The 17,733-nt window shown below is 37.4% G+C and overlaps 1 long non-coding RNA gene across 3 annotated transcripts; it reads left to right on the forward strand.

Moving 5' to 3' along the window:
• Positions 1-7,563: 7,563 nt before the first annotated feature.
• On the forward strand, positions 7,564-17,454 carry LOC310892451. Of its 3 annotated transcripts, none has more exons than XR_014578145.1 (5): positions 7,564-8,455; positions 8,588-8,688; positions 11,092-11,192; positions 12,047-12,178; positions 17,050-17,454. It is a non-coding gene; the product is annotated as an uncharacterized lncRNA (long non-coding RNA). The 3 variants fall into 3 exon arrangements; XR_014578146.1 differs by lacking the exon at positions 17,050-17,454 and adding an exon at positions 15,726-17,025; XR_014578147.1 differs by lacking the exon at positions 17,050-17,454 and adding an exon at positions 15,293-15,457.
• Positions 17,455-17,733: the final 279 nt, after the last annotated feature.

Raw genomic sequence — 17,733 nt, forward strand, 5'->3', positions numbered from 1 at the left:
TGTGGTATGTCAGTCTTTCACACTGGAGAGACTTCTTCCAAACTTTCCCTGTCTAGGAGGCAAATATTTCAGATGTGCATGAGTACGTTACAAGAGTAACATTAGAGTTTGACCCTCTTTTTCTCCCCTGTAAGGAAGATAGACATGGAGTGATATCGTCTTTCCCGTATTATAGTCACATCTTCAATGCTAGCCCTATTTTACTGCATTTTTAAAGGAAATGTCAGAGGGATTACTTAACAAAGGGGCAGGTGGTAAAACTACCAGGAAGATAGTGACAACACATGCAGTTAGGTGCTACCAGGTTTAGAATGAAGCATCCATATGAAAACTGAAAATCAGAAGTGCAAACAGCAGCCAGAGCTTTACCAGATCCTAGTGCAGGCAAGTGGACTTTGATGTTCAGTGGCAGTGGGTATTACTGAAGGGAGTTCCTGCCCACAGTATTTAAAATTTAATTAATTTGTGTTACGAAGGAAATAAGGAGAGGATGTTGAGGTGAGAGAGAGAGGGAATGAACATGTTATTAATACCCTAAAGATGAAAAAATGTATTAATTGCCTTGTTTCTTTTAGCATTCACTATTCTAGACTAACCGCCAAGAGAGGATTATGTGCTAGATTCTGTTAACCTGAATTCTCGGCAGTTAGATACCTTCCAAGGCCATCCAAATTGTTCCATTCAGCCAGAAATTCTAATATGGTCCATAAAGTTTAGACAGTTTCTCCACCTATGCACTGATGGCACATCAAATTTTCATGAGATTAGAATGGCAGGCTTTATGTGGCTAATAGCCACTTTTAGTTGCAATGTTAGAGCTCTAAATTCTGTGAAACCTTAGGTACTATTCTGATCATACCAAATTCAAGTTTGCAAACCCTACTGAAATTATATTTTGAGTGTTATAAAACCTACAGATTCCATGGGCGTAGCCAGAAGAAGCTTTTATACTGATATTTGCCAAATAACTACTGTTCAGCTGAATACTGAAAAAATAAAAGCAATCTTCTGCCAAAGACAATTTGGAAGTCAACCGATCAATAAATGGTGCTCAGGTAAACACTTGTACATAGTCATTTATTCCCTTCAAGCATTAACAACAAGGGATATTCTAACAATTAGCCAATGTTATAGTCTCTAGGAAAAAAAAAAAAAACAATGGGCTGAGTTCATCCCTGTTGTAACCACATTTAAATTCACCTTTTGCAATTATTTAAAACATCTTTTAGGGAACAGCAAATTGGGTCTGGCATTGTATTCATTCAAAGACTACATATTAGGAAGCCTTTATTTATCTGTCTTCTAAAGCCTCCTGAAAAATAGGCGTATCAGGGGTGTAAAATCATTAAATCTATTTCTAAACACACTACATATATTTCTATAAACTTTCACCTGTTCCTTTTTGTTTGTTTTTAATTTGAGTCCAAATTGCAAGAATTTAATTTCTGGATCTTTGTTTCTTTCAGCAAATAATGATGTTGAAGTTATGCTGGGCAACAAGTTGCAGTTTTATTAAAGTAATTTTGCCTGTATCTAAACTGTTAACTAGAGCTTTGAAAAATAATTCTGGCAGGTCATCTACTGTTAGTCTGTGAGAATTTTCTGTTCAAAACCATTTTGTGATGTTTTTACCTATTTACCAATTTGCTTGACTCCTTTTCTCAAATTCATGACAAACCGAAGGTCACTTGAAAGTTGCTTTTTTCAGTGGCATCTTTGACTGCCTTCTATGATATGTGTTAAGAAACCCAGGTCAGTGTTGCATTATTTTTCCTCTCTTATTGGACTACCAAAGATTTTATGGAAAAGTGGAAGAAAATGAGATTTCAAGGGAATAAAATGAATTCTGATTTCTGCGTGTGTTCCTGATAGCTGTGATATTTTTCACAATTTGCTGGTAATAAACAAACTACTAGTATATGCACTCCTGAAAGATGAATGAAAGAAAACTAAACTTAAAGTTTACATCCAAATATGTATAAACATAAATTCAGTGTTCACCAGTGTCAATTGTTGCTTGATATCCTTGTCTGGGTTGATGAGTAGTGCATTTTCAGTCTTTCAGTTTTATTGGTATACTGTATTTAAGCCTTAGTTCTTCTTTTTAATTAGCTAAAAGTATTATGAAGAATGTGTTATAACAAGATATTGTTTCTTCTTATTAGGTACTGGGAAGAAAAAAAAAAAGGAATATAAAGCTGAGTAAATATATTTAATCAGAAAATCAGGATTTTGACATGGCCAGTACAGGTTAGGAAGAATAAACTTTTAAATACAGTGAGACAGCAATTCATTTTCAGATCAATATAATTCACAGTATTGACAGTGGAATTCTTCATTGATCTTGATATTTGAGGAGTTGAATCTACTACACAAGGAACACTTCTTTAACTCATAAAAATGTCTTACTAACACATCTTTCTTGTACACATTTCCTGCTGTCTTTAAAAGATGTTATAGCTTTCCAGACCTGAAGTGTTATTTGAAATTCTGCTGATGTTTTGGGGTGGGATTGGGGAGTTGCCTTTTTTTTTTCCCCAATTGTTTTTAATCTCGATATAGTTCTGTGTGTTATTTTAGCTCTCATCAATAAACTCTTTTACTTAAATGTAACTTTTATTTCAGAATCTAACTTTCAGATTATTATTAAATGCATAAAAACAAGAATTTGGTCTGAATCACTGAAAGATGTACTGAAAATGGCTTTAAAAGCAAAATACCTAAAGAGCTGAGATTAGTGAGGCCATAAGCAATTGCTTCTCGAGTTTACTGAAAGAGGATGCTTTGTGTAATCAGAGATGGAGAGAATGTTTTGGTCACGTTCATTCTTTTGTTAATATGTTCCCTACTTAATGGAAATAAAAATTGACATCAACAGAAAACAACATTTTTCTGGAAAGCTCTTTGTTGTTCAAGTGCAGCATCAAATGTTGATTGCCACTGCACACTTTATAAAGCATTTGAAAGACGTATTACCACCTAACAACCTCCTTTAAACCATGCAAGACATATTCTCCTACTGAAAGAATTTCTTTTGAGCATTTTGTTTGAAGGCTTACTTTAAAGGAGCAAGTCTTCAGGCTTGACCCTCCACAGCTCTGATTGACACCCTTGTGCTTTCTCCCTCTATGTGCTAAAAATGACCAGGATAAATATCAGTTTGGTCATTCTGTAATATGAGAGCAAAACTTGTGAGAAGTGGATTTAGATCCGTCTCTTTAAAAAAAATTCTGCCATAGGGTAGTCAAATATTATGGCCAACTATATGCAAAGATACTAAACCTTTCATTTTGTGAGAACAGATATCAGACTTTTGTCACTTTTGCTCCTCGAACTTTCTCTATAAAGTTCAAGCAGGGACAGCAATGGGCCACATGAGAGTCCTTGCACCTACAGCTCCACCTCTCCATGAGCTGGACGAGGATGCAAAAAGTTCTTGCTTCTTATTGAAAACAAAACAAAACAAAAACCTAAAAGGCAATCTATTTCTCTCTTTCACACACTGGTGCCATCATAGTGTAGATGAGAATGTTGAACGCATTTCATGAGGGAAAGCAAGGATCATACTTTCGTGCTGCAGGGTGGGGTATGTGCTGGGAGCATGGAGACATGAAAATGCATGGACAACCTGAACTTCCTCTAACATGTAAAAGGAACCTGTGTGCTTAGAAGAACTCATTTTGGTTTTGATGTACTGGTGTATAATTAAAATAGCTTTAAACCCCTCAAATATGACTTATTCCTTGGGGTAAGACATTAATATCAGACAGAAGACACAATGGTGTCACTGTAACTGTATCTATAGTAAGGACAATATCCCTATTATTCCACTGGTGAGAACACTCTTCTGATTGGAATATTTAAGTGAGTATAAATTATTCACATGACTTAGCTAAGAGTAAAGCTTCCTTATGACCACTCCTCAGGCTGTGATTGTTGTTATCATCCCAGCAGCTGTAGCACACAGGCAGTGGCAGAGGTTGAGGGACAGAGTGCTAGCTATCAAGTCTACCCAACAGAGGGAAAAGTAGTTCCACTCAGATGCTGACGAAGTTTTCTTCACCTTAGTAGGATCAAGTGTCTAGGAAGAAGAACTTTAAGACAGGGACAGAAGGGATCAAGATGCCAACTGCTATTCCTCTTAGGAATTTTGAATAGATAGAAATGAGCAATGATTTGACAGTCCCCAAATCAAGAATGGCTGAAAGAAAAGGATCTATCTGGCACTTTAATCCAGTGCTTATGATAGACTAAAATAACTGTATCAGGGATGAGTTTCTTGCATGTACACATATATTCAAATATATATAGTGTATATGTATGTATATATATTTATGTATGTGTTTACCAATATAAATTTTCAATTACTTATGGTTTACCAGACATACAGTAAGCTTTACAAGTTACTGTTATTGTGTATCTTGTTAAAAAGAAACTTGTAGCCAGTTTTAAAAATGCGTTATTACCCAAGATATTATAAGGACTTCAGTGGAATAGTGACACTCTACTGCATAAATACTTGTTTCAGTAACTTAAGAGACTGGATTATTTACCTAATGAAACATATATAAAATATTTCTGTTACTAGTCTTCTCTGAAAATTTCCATTTATCACTTTATCACTAAAATCTGTACTTCCCATATGAAGACTACTGGCATCTTCTGAGCTGCCAATAACCTAACATGACAGTGGAATTTGGAGTCCCAGGCCTCAGATATATACACTGTGTGCTTATCTGCCTAGATAAAGTAATTACTTTTCTGTACAATAATTATAGCTATTGCGTGTTGGAAAAATGAAATGTAAAAAGGCAAAGATTAATCAGAAGTCTGTTTACACACTCCAACTTTAAATATACATAGCTAAAATACTATGAAATCTCTCTGATGTCCGTAATTATTTTCCATCTATTATTTTCAAATACTTATCCTTGTGATAGGGTAAGATTAAATACCTCATTATTGTGTCTCTGACTCTTGAAAAACCTCTGTATACTTTCTCCACTTGAAAGTAACATGTATTTGTGTCCCATTCTGTGGCTTTGTGGAGGGTTTCTCCTGAAAACTGCCGTCTATTAAAAGGAAAAGTCACCGTTGTTTAAAAACAACAAAACCAATTTCTGAGAATTAAAAAGCATATCAAAAAGTATACAGCTCTTCGCTTAAATTGTTCAGCACGGTCTAGTATTCTTCAGAACAGTACAGAAAGGAGCCATTTCCTCCTTGTTTTCTTGTCTGTGCCCCTAAAGCTTTGGTAATGAATGAGGATATAAACATTTTGATGTTAAGAGGGGTCACTGTCAGATCTGTACCTTGAGGGCTCTACTGGGGGCCATTGTGATACCTGTTTCCTTTCTGCTAATGAGTGGATCCTGCTTCTTACTGAGATATAGTGAGAGATCAGTATAGCTACCCAAGAGCTAGCAGTGGCTCATCTTTCTTGTCAGGCTCCCTGTACTGTGTGACAAAGTGAAAGGCTTTGGAAAAACCAGAATCATTCAGTGTAATTGAACTAAATGGATAATAGGACACTTATTAGAGCATTAAACAGAAGAATACTCTTTGCTAGCTTTTGCAAAGACTACAGTTCTTTGTCATTTCATAATAGGCATTCACTTAGGAGTCTATTCTTTTTTGTTTGCATTGGGATTTTTAAGATGTTTAACTCCCATCAATATTAATGGTAGTTGTGCAAGTAAACCCTGGGAATTTTGAAAAATCAAAAATGAAGCTTTTGTGTCTCTAGGAAAAATGCAACTAAAAGCCTAGAAAAACTCAGAGCCCATAATTATTTGTTTCTATTACCGGACTATGTGAAAAAGGTGAAAAAGAGATCAAATTGTAAATAAAACCCAACCATGTAAGGACAAATTCTACTCTCCTAACTTAGACTAGATAGTAACTTGCCCTTCAGACAACCTAAGTCTGTCCAGTTCTGTCAGCCCTTTGTGCTGTAAGACAGCTGAAAATAAAGCAGTCTAGCTCAGTGCGATCCTCTGTTTACCAGTCTGAATCCTTCATATACATTTCTCATACTGGGTATTATCTTGTAAGATTGGCATCAACAAGAAACATACTTTTCAAAATGAGGAATCAGGTTATTTAATGTTGTGATTTGAAAATACCAGTAATGCTGGTAATTTCAGCTTTCCTGTTCACCTCTGCATAGATCCAATACTAGCTACTTTGCAGATCATTGATGTCTTTTATCCACAAAACACTTTGCAAAAAATAAAGCAGATTCTCTTGTCATTTAATCAACGCGTGAGAATAACCTAGAACTAGCTGTGAAACTGTTCGCAGCACTTGTAAATTAGGCAAAAACAGGAAGAGAAGATAAATTCTAACAAGTAATCATATGGAGTGTTTGATCTGTATACTTCACCATTGTTAATATCAAAACTTTCATGACAAGATTAATCTTGCAGTGAAAGAATCCCAACTTCTTGTGTTTTTCACCATGCCATTTCTCTTGTTTTACAGTTGGAGAAGCTGAAGTAGGAGTAGGATTGTAAATTGCTCTAGCCCGAAAAGTGAGTGGAAGTCAGAACCAGAACTAACATTGCTGCCCTTAACACTGCTGCCCTTAAACTGAAGTGTCTCACAGTCGTTCAGAGTAACTGTTTCTTGTGAACCTGGCTGGCAATTAAAATGAAAGTATCTGAGTGACAAAGGAAGGGGAGAGAAGGTAATACAGTTCTGCATTCTCTTTTTATTAATAGATGGAAACACAGAAGGATTTGTCTGGTAAAGAGTGCAGCCTGGCTGTGCTTTGTCTCCTTGCTTAGTTGCGACAGTAGCTGAAGAAATGTCTTATTTGTCCCTCACGGTTTCCTTACTAAGACAGTATACTGCTTTGAGCATTTGATTCACACGTATAAAAGGTAGGAATTTTTCTCCACAAGGTATTACAGAATTGAACAGTAGAAACCTGCTCACAGCTTCAGTGAAACTCCTGTCCTTTAGAGTCACCTGTGGCTGTACTAACAGTGAGAACAAAGCTGTGTTTCTTCAGGCAGCGAGTTAGTTTTCCTATTAGTTGTTTGCATCCGTCTTAAATAAGCAAGAAATGGTTTTCAAAAATAAAAATAAAAATAGATTGCTTAGGGAAGCAGCTAAATATACACTTAATAGGCCCAATTCCCATCTCATTTACCCTTAATCAGAATTTACCTAATCAGAAATAAACTCATTAGATTAGAATAGAGTTATATCAAAGTAGAACTAAGATATAAGTCAACCCATTACCTTTGGGAATCCTTTATTATGTTTTCTTAGACAGGAGGCAGACTAATAAAACTCTTACTGTGCAACTGCAAATTATATTTTAGTAAGACTTTCAGCGAGGTAGCTGTCCCGTTTGATTTACTGAATATTTATAGAGACCTTTTGAATGCCTGCAATAATTCCCCCTCCCTCTTTTATTTTTTTCTTTTTCCTTCCTTTTTCTAATTGGGAACATTCCAGTTGCTTTCCACTAGATGGCTACACGGAAAGCAGTTTTGCAACGAGCAGAGGCAGGCAGCATTTTTCCTGGTGTTTGCTCTCTGTGTTGAACCCTGCTGGGGTTGGGATTTGGGTGTGAGATTTCCCTCTGTTATGTTAGCTGCACAACAAAAGATTTAAGGTTGGAGCTCCTAGGTCTTCTTTAGTAACATTAACAAAATAGTAGAGTTTAAAATTTCCATGTTAGACACTCAAAACTTAGGAAACTTATTTGCCGTTTTTTGTTTGTTTGTTTTTTGTCTTTTTCAATTTAGTCTGTGACTATTTAATGCAGTTGAACTTCCCAAGGCTAAAAATTCTGTTTAGTAGGGGCTGGAGAAAGTCATTGCCTTTGAGGAACCTGCCTCAGAGCTTGCAATGTGTCAAATGAGATGATCAACGTTCCTTTCTTAATTCAGCACTGCTTGTATGCCAAGGCTGCATTGAACAAACTGTAGGTTCCCACCAGCAGATTGAAGTAAAATCCTGAGTGCTGTGTGCAGTAGACCTTATCATTGGCCCCTGTTATATGGCAGATATAAGAACAGGTGTAGTCTCATGCAGTTTATGCTATGCAGCATACTAGGCCATAATGCTACAGCAATTAATGCCACATCTGTTTCTGACTTTATCACCTGCAGTACAACTTTGATTCAGAGCAGGTGAAGTCCCATGTCTTTGTTCTCGCCAAATTACCCAGAACACCTTATTCCAGCTTTCTAACAGTCATAAGAGGACATAGGGTAGCTGCTTCAGTATAAAAATTTGCCAGGACAATATTCTTTCCCTAGTGTTTTCTGAACAGGTTTGAATTGGGATGGTAAATACATACTAGGTCAGCATTTGACAGTAGGGGTTTCGATCTTGTAATAGAAGCCCAAAGCTACTGCTTCATTCTTTCTTTTCTGAAACTAACTTAACTAAAAGGGCGTGAACATTGGATGGTCTTAAATAGGATCAGAAAGACAGGGTAGGTATGATTTCTTTTAGCTAACAGCAATGCATAAAGAACTTTTCCTACTTGTAACAACATGTTTGTTTTTTTTTTTGTTATTGGACTGCAGTACATGAAAGAAATGAGTTATTTGTGTTTTTTAAATAGGAAGCATCCCCTATGAGATGACTTCCTCAATGCCTTCCAGCCTGTCTGTGGCAAACCTGGGAAGAATACAAATAAAATGCCATGAATCCCAAAAGAGATGGGTAAGGGGGGAAAACCAAACTCTAATGTTGCAGGGATTTTAGTTTATGGGTTTGGCTGGAGGGAGTAATATAGCTAATATTGGTAGAAAAACTACTGACTTCTTTACTCAGAATGTAAGCATGCAGGCATCCTAGAAAAAGTTTTCTTTAAAACCCTTTTTGTACCTAAATGTGCTGAATCTGGAATTTACTCTCCAAAAACATAAAGATGCAAAGAGTAACCAAAAAATAAACTTAGAACAGTGGGTGTTGTGTCATGAAAAAATAGACTGTGACAGGATGGACAAATCCTACTTAATTTTTATGATACTTTTTTTTTTCTAGATTTAATATAATGTTTTAATAAAGCCTATCAGTTATGTTTGTATATCAAATTACATAGCAGTTTTAATTCTGATTTATGTTAACCTAGCTTTGCTCCTATTACAGAGCATAACTCCCCTTTGTCTATTACCCTTTCAAGCTGTAGCAACAGCTCTGAAACTCTCCTCACAGGCCAAAATTTTGGTGGTTTTTGTGAATCTATACACTACCACCACCCCTGAATCTCTGTTTTCACTCTTCACTTTCTATATCTCTGAATATTACTATTTTTATTGTGTTTTAAGGTATGAATCTCAGTCAGGATATAATCCTCTGTGTTCTTCTACTGTAAATTAGTACAGTATTTTCTGTGGGAATGTATGTAGGTGTAGAGATAGAAATAGTTGTCTTTAAAGTTCACAAAATGAGTGTAAGTCAGACTTTTCTACAGTTTAATTTTAAAATATTTTTGAAGGACGACCTGCTGCTTTTCTTGCAGCCTCAGTTATGCTGTGTGGGAATATAGTTCTTCTGTGCCAGTGGTTTCTGGTATATCCATTGCTTTAATGAAACTCTGTTCTGTAGCTTACATACAACTAGGGAATAAGGGTGAGAAATGAGAAGTGCCCACTACATCATCTGACTGTATGCTGTATGGAATTCCATATGCTGGAAACTTACTCTCAGAGTTAAGGTAGTTCTTACACAAATCCTAGTTCTTATTCATCTTTTATCATTGTCTGTGATTTGGCATAGCCTAGGTGTATCTTGAAGTAAAGAATGGTGATGCTGTCGTAGGAGGGGGCCAAATTTGGACTTGTGCATGCACAAGTGACTGAGAAGACCCACACACTTCAACAGCTGTGCTCAGTTCCCAAGCAGTAACGTTTTGAAGAATCAGAGATTATAATCAACACAGTAATTGTAGCACTCCCAGTATTTATGTTAGGCCTAGGGACCTCAGTCGTATTTACAAGGTACCACATAAATATATAGAATAAATTCAATACATTTTTTCATGACCTTACCTACGTCATGAAGTTCAGCTCTTCAGCAGCTGCCAGGTCTCCAGTTCTCGCACTTAGAAAAGAATCGAGGACTTCTGTTGAGTGAACTGTTCTTGTGTACGTGGTCACTGGTCATTGGAAAAATAAGTCAATAAACAGGTGATGAAAATGGAAGGCCTATAAAGTGAGGGGGTGTTATGAAAAGATAGAGGATTATAGCTCATGAGGCTTGGTTTTCATTCCTAGCTTTCTCAGTGAATTTCATTAATGATTTTGGAAGTCACTGTGCCTTGCTTTGCTTCAGCTTCTCCATCTACGTGTCCATCTCTTAAGCCACTTTAAAAAGGGGTAATGATAGTATAAGCATCAGGTGTTTGTGCTAAACACAGACAGTGATGCTGCTAAACTCAAAAATCATTTTGTTCACCTTAGCAATTCATCTCAGAATTACTGGCATGGTAAACCTGTTTATCCTGTGACTGACTTGCATTAACTGGAACTGAAACATGTATAAGTCATTCCTTTTTCATCTCTGGCTCCCAAAGACACTAAATATACAATGACTATAACTACTTTTCAGATCACTATTATCATCAGCAACAAGGCCAATAAGCGAAGCGCTCTTATCCATTATGCAGAGATAGTAACTACAATAAAAACTCAGTTTTAAGTAAACAGACAGACAAAAATCTTGTTTTCTGTAAGTTTCAATCATGTTGCACAGTGGTGTGCATCCTTGCCAGAGGAACGTTCTTAGGTTGGCATTGAGGGTAAGGAGCTGCGCTGCTGACTACCATGGATGGGAGCCAAGTGGAGCACCTGTGTTAATTCTTGTTAATTGCCTCCCAGCAGGCATCAGCTCCATGTGGGCTGCACAAGAAGAACCAGCTTCAAAAGTCAGCTTCGATGGAGGAAAAAAAAATAAAAATTCAGCAGCAATTAGGAGATGGTCAACCATTCATTCACAAACAGTAATCATGGTTAGGTTCCTCACAATCCACCTCCACTTTGCATACATTCCCAGGCAATAGACAAAGCTCATTGCTCTGACAGCATTTTTTTACTGTCTGTGTGTTTTCCTTATTGCACTCAGGGGCTGCTGTGGGAAAAACATGAATGCATTCAGTAGCTGCACAAAGTATATAGTGGAATACTGCCAGACCAGCCAGTCAGCTCTTCACTTGTTGCAGCTCTGTGAGTAGAATCATAATCTGCGTGTATGTATGGAGGGGAAAATAATCTACAGTAATAGTGGAACCCACAAAAGCCAGAAAATTCAGTGCTAACTCTGAAAATTCTGCACTCTGTACAGCTCGGAGTGCCAAACTACCTCGGCTAATGTGAAGGGATTTCAGCAATGCTGTGAAGTTCAAATACTCTTTCAACAGATACTTGCTGTTTAGAGAACCTCCACCCAAATGCTTGCCTACTGATTAGTTAAATTTGACAAGCAGCTATCGTTCCTATTCTGTATTGCTTTTCATCAGCTTAGTGTATATTCCTCATGTTCCTTTCCTGTCATGTTTGGATAACTTCTTTTCTTTTAGCTTGCTTAGTTCCCTTGTTCCACTTCCAAGCACTCAGTTTCCCAACATTTTTTCCAGTGCTAGAGAAATGCTTTCATTTCCAGAGGACTCTGTTGCTCTGTTTGATGTCATATGTACTAAAGGACACTCTGAACTCTGTTGTATCAATTGCTGAAGCTTAGGATGCTTATTCTATACCATAGAGAGGGGAAAAGAGAGCTGGGCAGAATTTTCAAATCTGAAGAACTTTAGTATGAATATCACACTTACACAGTTTTGTCCTAATCTGTCTGAGACTGTAAAGACCTGCTGTTAATTATTTCTGGTGTTAATTAGCAATTCTCAGCATGGGACACAATAAGGCTGATGGTGTATCATTTGACTAGAAGCCAGATTCCTCTATCCTCAGAGTCTTCAGATAATGATATTTGGAGATACTAAGACAAATTGCTAAGTCTAAAGACTTAATTCCTGTTTAAGTTTTGATTGTTTGAATTAGAACTTCTCTGCTGTGATATGCAGGCATCTGTGATGGTCTTCATCTGTCCGTGTTTAGACAACTAAATTTTCTACAGCCTAGAGGCACACATTGGGACTGACCACCTAGTCAACAGCAAGAAAACAGTATTATTGAAGTACAGTGACTCATACAAGGTAAGGCATAAAATTTTTCTCTGCAACTGTATTTCTCTCCGCTGTCCATAAAGGATCCACAGTAGATCACCAAATCAGACAGAGACAATTAATCTCTGCAACCTGGGAAGAAGAATTCTGCTTTTGGTGCCTACAAAGCAAAAGATGCACCTTTTTTCTGGCAAATGTTCCTTAATGCACATTTCCTCAGCAGCTTTTTTATTTGTTTTGTGCCTCTGTTATAACAGGTTTGGTTTGGCTCTGTGGGAGAATGTCCTTTTTCATTGTGAAACACTAGATGCAAGATATAGTTACCTTTTTTTCTAACTTCATAGCAAAAGAAAGTCATGTTTGAAGACCATAAAACAAATAAAAATTATTTAGCATTTAATGTCTTTCATCCTACTGGATGGGTTAGTCATGAGATTTGGATTTAAATGTTGGGGTAGAACTGGATAACTCTTTTCCTATAATGCAATAATACATAATGATTTTTTTTGTTTGTTTTTTCAAATTAATTTGAAACTTAGCAATAATATAATTATTCTAGTTGTAATGTACTCAGCAGTGTGAATTTCTGTGATTTGATCCAAGATCGAGTTTGCAGAGTAGATGAACATTTGTGGATTAACACACAGACTCACACATGCTACAAGTGCTACAGCTAGAGCTCTGCAAATAACTTGTTTCCTACCAAAGTGGAAGCAAATTATGAAAGAATATTTCAGAGTGAAGGAAATCAAAATTACATTAATGCCAAGATGGCACTAATTGACTTTCAGGTTCAGAAGTGACACTTCAGTCAAAACAGCATTAAAACATTTACAAGTGACTTCATGTTTTCATAGTTAAATTTATTTTTAACAAAAAATTAAACAGTTCTAAAATGATTAAAAGAAATTCTACTAGGAATTTTTTCTAAAACAACTTAAGATTGTAATCAGCACTTCAATTAATGTGAATATATGTTTCTTAAGTGAAAGAATTAATAAAAACAATTTACTTGGTTGGTGTTGCAATCAAGTTGCAAAACATGAGTTTTGAGAGATCTAAACACAGACAACCCAAGTAGCAACCAGAGGTAAAGGAGAACGAAGAAAACTTCATAGTTTGAATATTATACCCAGGGAAAGATTTAAAAAGCGTGTAGTAAATTTGCTTATTTCTCTATTTTCACCTTTGTAAATCTTACTATCGCTGTCTTATTACTGCAGCATATGAACAAGCACAGAGCGTAGAATGTAGGGACTGAGCTGTGTTTATATCAAGAAGTAGCATGGGATATTAATTAACCTGAGGATCCCCAAGGAGCTTAACAGTGTCCTTTATGGGAGGAAAGCATTTGCTGAGGGAGATAACCTCCTGTGGCCCACTTTCTAGGGTGGGCCAGCAGACTTTTCCGAAAAACACCATTGCCCTGTCCCCCCTGCATCTCTGTTTCCATTGGTCCTGCCCTCGATGGTTTCTTTGTCCCCCCCAAAAGGCAATGGTTATGAAAATTGGTCAAAACCATTGCTGACTCACCAGAGAAAGTTTTTTATGATGGAAGATTGCTTACAGGAGGCAAGGAGGTGTGTATGCTCATGCTGAACAAGCCATGGCTGAATGCATTCCCTGGACATCACATTGTGTGCCTTCAGATCACAGTGGTCATTACAGTTTGGCTTTAACTGTGTATGTGGGTTGATCTGTATGAGATTGATGAGACACTTATTCCTAACAAAGAAACATTCAGGGGACACACTGTCTACCAATGCGTATGATAGATAAATTAATTAATTCCGTTCACACACGCATACCCCATCTCTTTCTTGGGAGGAGGAAGCTTAGAGGAAGGTCAGAAGTGGAAGAAAAATCAGAATTGAAACTCTATGAGAAAGTTCTGAAGTTACTTATTCCTGATTATTATTGGAAGTGGTTAAGCTTTTGAAGGGGAAAAGCTGCTATGTGATCAAATGAAAATAATACAATAGCAGCAGTGGAAGTGCAAGTACGGTTACTCTAAATTGATTTAAACTGACAGGGGAAGTAACAAATGCTTGTTTCCCTTGAAAAATAGGGAAAAATGTGTTTTCATATTTTTTAGGATCTGAAAGAGAAAAAGGTTAGTGTCTTTTAAATATTGAAGTGGTTTCATTTTGCAGAGTTCAAATATATCCTCATATTTAGGAGAGGGAAAAATAGGTTTCTTTTCATGTCTTTATAAAAGTGGTAATCAAACGACAACCAGAAGAGTAGAGTTTAACGTAGAGCTTTTGGTAAATGAAAGTACCGACAGTCACTTCAAAATTGTAAATAAACTCTCCAAGATGATGTCAAATTAAATACAGATTATTGCCCTAATCGCAAAACAGTTATTACTTTACAGGCATGGGGGGAGCAGATACCTTTTGGTAAAAAACTTCCAGAGAAAAACTCAAATTTTCTCAAATAAAGTAGCAATGTCAGGGGAGAGTAGTTGCATTCCACAAAGAAAATCATACTTAAAAAGTAATTTCTTGTGGAAACTGGCTTTAGTTATTTTTTCTTAGTTGTTCCTAGCTGTTTTGGTAGAAACAGCTGTATTAAAAATGTGAGACATTTAAAAAATAATAATAAAAAAAAAACTAATAACATGAAAATAGTGAAAAATGTTGATTTACAGAAGACTATAAAACATCCTTTTCCTTTGACAAAATCATAGCCAGCTGTATTTAGTACCCTTTAATTATGTATTTGATCCAGAATGTCATTTTTGCATCCTGTTTTCCCCAGCTGATTTCTGAGTGAGCAGCTTTAAAGAATACAGTGGTAACTGGGTCATCTATATTTTTGGTGTGACTTGAAAGAGAATAAGTTTTCCTCTCTAAGGAAAACTTGAAATGTATTTGGTTTTAGCTGTACAAGGAAAGAGTCCAAAGTGAAAGAATCAAGTATCAAAACAGAATTCTTGTTTTCTGGAAGAATTTATACAGGACAAGTTAAAATGATGTTTGCATCACTGTAGCTACTAGTTATTCTGTGTGTTTACACTCTTCACTTCGGGTGAAGAAATGTTCTACTGTTAGCAGCTTTCAGGAACCTGTACCAATACATAGTCAAGTGAGGAAGAGCTTTCTCACAAACACCATTATTTCTTCTCATGACTGGCAACAGGGTAAAAGGAACAAAATGATGGAGCTGACAAGAGTCCCATGCAGCAAACAGAGAAGCAGTCTTATCGCATCGTTGTTTTTGATGGACCATTGGTCTAGTCTTTAAACCTTATACCTTGTCTGTTATGGAATCAAATAAAATAAGGAGCTAGGTACTAGCACCTTAAAAAAAAAAAAGTTTTAAAAAGATTTTGTCTCTTTCTCCTCTTCTCATAGACCTATGAATTGTTTTCACTGGAGTGTGCACCTGAGGACTGCCAAGTGGTAGGGCCCCAGGCATTATTCTAGGAAATATTTGTCAGAAACCTGAAGTTTTATAACTTGAACTGTAAACTCTTGTTCTCACTGTAGTGGGTGGAAATGGGGGACTGTGAGCTGGTTGAGTACAGACAACCAGATTGTGAGCTGGCTGAGCACAACCTGCACTGTTTCAGGGCATGCCTGAGGAGCTGTGAGAGCTGCGAGATGATGCACCTCAAGGCCCCAGCATCCTCCAGGGAGAGGCTTCCCTGCTGCTGACTTCAGCAGGAACTGGTGCCATGGTCATTCCACCCAGGCTGGTTTTGCCATGGGAGCAGAGCATTTCCCTATTGTGATTATCTTTATCTTCATCATTATCTGTTCAGGCTTATTAAGTTTATATGGGATTGTGATTGTTCATTAAGCCTTTTCTGTCTGCTTGGAGAGGTAAAAGTATTTTTTATTTCTCCCGTGGCAAGGGCCGCTTAATTTTGACAATAAGCTATCTGTTCTTACTGTTCCCTAGGTATTTCATTGACAGTTACAGTGGCCCTTTCAAAACAGAGACTTAGGCATAGCACTGTAAAAGTATTCATCTCTCTCTTTGCAGTTCAACTGAATGACGCTCAAAAATGTAACTAAACCCAAATACATATAAACTCGGAGTGGGGGCTGGAAGAGGAAATGTCCAATTGATATTGGACACTTTTGTCCAATAAGGTGTCCCAAAGCACCTTTGTTTGGAAATTTCTGATGCTGACATTTCTACCCACTTACATAAGCTAGATGACACTGCTCTGAAACAGATGAAGCATCTGTCTTGGATATTTATAAAAATGCCACTTTTAGAAATGTATGACTAATTGTTTAATTATTTTTGTATGCAGAAAGACCAGATGTGAATCACTATCTGGGCTGTCCCAAGCCTGCAGGTGTTCTGTAGTGACCAAAGGATATTTTCAGTCTCTGCTGCTGAGCATGGTGTTGTTGAGGATAGCTTTGCTGAAGAAGGCTCCAAAAACCCTATCTCCTGGCAAGGCTTCACTCTGTGGCCTTGTGTCAATGGCAGGACTGTTCTTGTGAACCTCAAACCTGCACAGCAGCATAGACATGATGCCAACCTTACAGCCACTTTCCCACTTCTCTCTCCATGCATTACTTCCCAATATAGAACAGAAAATGTACTACTCCTAACTAAGAATCAGCTAGGGCTCTGCTTGAGAGGTTTGATAGAGCCAGGTAAATCACAGCCAGCTTTTGGCAATAAATCACAGCCAACTGGGCAGTAAAAGCTATCCCCATTAAGTTCACCTTCTCCCTGGGGTGGCGCAGCATCTCAGCTGGGTGTGCAGCTCCTTCTCTGACATCCATGACATACATCCTTCACACAGCCATGGAGTTGCCAGGTATCAGGTGGCACAACCCAGGAATAGATGCTCCTACTGGTGGCACAGAGTTTGATGGCACAGAGTACAGCGATTGCCTTTCCAAAAAAGTAATAAAGTTTTTATCACACAGCATTCATTACCATCCCGATGCCTTCTCAAGAGGTTTAGCGACTTGCATTTCTTCCAAAATCTGAAGGACAAGCGCCTGCTACAGCAACCCTGGAAAGACCTGCCTTCAAGAAGAGCATGCTAGTACTGGTGGGGTCAGAAAATTCTCTTACTGCATGCAAGTTTCCTAAGAATTATATTGCCCTCATGGCTCTCATTAAAAATGTCCAGAAAGTGAGGAGGCCACAGCTGATATCTTTAAACAGGAAGCAACACCAATGCAGTGTGATGGTGTGGCACTCAAAGGCACTAGGAAATATGGGCTATTAGTTTCTGGCCCAGCACAGACTGCAGAAGGGACTCATTTGACTTTATCTATCCTGGCAGATACTTTTGCTCTCAGTGAGTGCACTGCTGTCCTCTTTCACAGCACTTTTGTGGGTTTTGTTTTGGTGTGGAAGCAGAGGTATTGTTTGATTTGTTTAAATAAGAGTGTTTTCAACCTTTCCAATTGCAGTCCCCTAAATATTTTCCAGCAGTTGTGCACCCTGTTATCTAGCAGATGTAACTGTATTGACAATAGGCTTGCTTCCCTGTGTGACCTTTCACAGACCCTTTAGAAGTTGCTCTTACTCTGCAGGGATTTTTCAACCACAGGTTGAAAATGGCAGGTCCACATCATTAATATCCTTCTAGCTAAATCTGC

The sequence above is a fragment of the Anser anser genome (genome assembly GCF_964211835.1).
Source record: "Anser anser genome assembly, chromosome: 1".
Lineage (NCBI taxonomy): Eukaryota > Metazoa > Chordata > Aves > Anseriformes > Anatidae > Anser > Anser anser.